Raw genomic sequence first — 2,488 nt, 5'->3', positions numbered from 1 at the left:
TGGGTAGAGTCAGATACATGGTTCGCAGCGTGGCAATCGATTCCTCATCAAATTTATTTAAAATATCCTTTTTTTTTTTTTTGACGTCCAGGGAATAAGTTTCCTGTGAAACATTTCCTAATAAAGGAGTTGCCGCGCTTTTTGTCCACAATTGAGATTCCCTGGAGTGATAGTCGGGGTAACTGTGGTTGTACGGTTCGGTGCGTCATTATATTTTTGGTCAGGAATACAAATTGTCGAGGCAGTGCGTTTCGTAACTTTAGCAACTCTAATATGGGAGGCTTGAATCTGTGTGTAGTACAGAACTGCTCATTGTCCAGAGGACTGCCAGTGTCATCCATCAAGTCAATTATCGACCATATACCTTTCTCAAAGCATTCCTTGTAAAACAGAGGTTTGTTGCCATGCAGTACATATCGATTGTTCCAAACTATTATACTGTGTGGTGAGAAATTGTGTACGTATATCATTTTCCAGTATAATAATATTTGTTTATGGAACTCTGAACATTTGACAGGAATCTTGTTGATATCCAAGTCAGAGATAAGCAGAAGACTCAGGCCGCCGACTTTGTTGAATAAGTAGTTTGGAGTACAATACCAGAAAGAACGATGAGGTTTGATCCAGGATTTCAACCAGTTCACCTTCAATGTCCCATTCAAGCAGTCCGACTCTATCACTTTCAGCCCTCCTTCACTTGTTTCTTTCACCATATGTGATTTTTCTTAGATGGTGTGGTCTGTTCCTCCAGATAAAGTTGAAATTGATTTGGTTAACAGATTTTACGAGTTGATTTGGAGCAGCATTGGAATACGCTGGGTATATACATCTGGATAAACACATCCATTTTAGTCAAATATATCCGGCCTAATATTGATAAATCTCTCTGGAGCCATATATTAGAATTAAGCTTTACTTTGATTCAGTTTAGATTCAATGTTCCTGGATTGATTTAACGTTTGGTCCTTGGATAGGAAAATGCTCAAGTATTTTATTTCTGATTTCATGGAAACATCGCTGATTTCCTTTAGTGGCGAGTCATGCAGCGCAAGAAGTTTGCATTTCTTTAAGTTTAATGACAATCCTGAAGCCTTGGAGAATGTTTTGGTTGTTTTCGGCACTTATTGGGACTTGATGTTCATTTTTCAAAACTAAGGTTGTGTCATCTGCCAGCAGGCTAATAACAATTTCAGTCCCCAGCACGTCTAACTTTTGGATATCGTTGCTCTTTTCAACATAAACGGCTAGCATTTCGGTAGCAATTATAAATAAATAGGGTGAGATGGGGCAACCTTGGGGGATTCCCACATCAACATGGAAGCTCGGAGTGGTGCCGCTTGGCAGGGTGACACAGCTATGAATATTCTCATAGAGCCCACGGATCACATTCCTGAATATTTAACCAAATCCAAAATGTTCGAGCGTTGCTATGATAAATGGATGTTCGACCGAGTCAAAGGCTTTAGAAAAGTCCAAGAAGGATATGCGGCCATTATCTTCAATGCGATACGCCTCTAAACCCATCGCTCGCCCCGACTCGGGGAATCCTAGAGCCTACTTGCACCCCCGCCCTAACTTAACTCCCTCACTCGTGGAGCTCCCTGAGCTCCACACATCCCGGAGCATCACGCCGACTCATTCACATTTGAATGATTGTCTTTATTTTATGTCCGCTAGATAGAGGCATCCGCACATGCGCATCAGTGGAGCTTCAGGCCGGCTGAGGCATGGACTGAAAATCATAAAGACATGTGTGATGAGCTAAAAGGAAGATAAGCATATTTTTATAATAAATGTAAGAAAGAGAGGGTAATGCAGCCTCAGGGCGGCACTGGCCCGTGTCTCTCCAAGCCTGCCTTTGGGGGGGGGGGGGGGGGGGGGGGGGGCACGGGAGCAGTGTCTCCCTGTGCCGGTCCCAAGCCCGGATAAATGCAGAGGGTTGCGTCAGGAGGGGCATCGGCATAAAACGTTTGCCAAAACCAAACATGCGAGTCAACCATAACTATACCATACCGGATGGGTCGCGGACCGGGTTAACAACGACCGCCATTGGTACTGATGACCTACAGGGTACTAATGGAAATCGGGCTACTGTGGGTCGAAGAACAAGAAGAAGAAGAAGAGGAGGAGTGCGTGTTCGGAAGCAGAGAGAGAGGAGGAAAGGAAAGAGCCTGGGACTGAGAGTAGGGACTTTGAATATTGGGACTATGACAGGAAAAGGTAGAGAGTTGATGGACACGATGCAGAGAAGGAAGCTGGATATACTGTGTGTCCAGGAGACCAGGTGGAAGGGTAGTAAGGCTAGAAGCTTAGGAGCAGGCTTTAAGTTATACTATTATGGTGCTGACAAGAAGAGAAATGGAGTAGGAGTCATCTTGAAGGAGGAGTTTGTAGGAACGTCCTAGAGGTGAAAAGAATGTCAGATAGACTTATGAGTCTGAAATTGGAAATTGAAGGTGTGATGCTCAGTGTTGTTAGTGGCTATGCG

Source organism: Fistularia commersonii, unplaced genomic scaffold (assembly GCF_037954325.1).
Source record: "Fistularia commersonii isolate RoL2024-O1a breed Wild unplaced genomic scaffold, RoL_Fcom_v1.0 HiC_scaffold_136, whole genome shotgun sequence".
In the NCBI taxonomy this organism is placed as follows: Eukaryota; Metazoa; Chordata; class Actinopteri; order Syngnathiformes; family Fistulariidae; genus Fistularia; species Fistularia commersonii.
Note: the sequence above shows the minus strand (reverse complement) of the source record.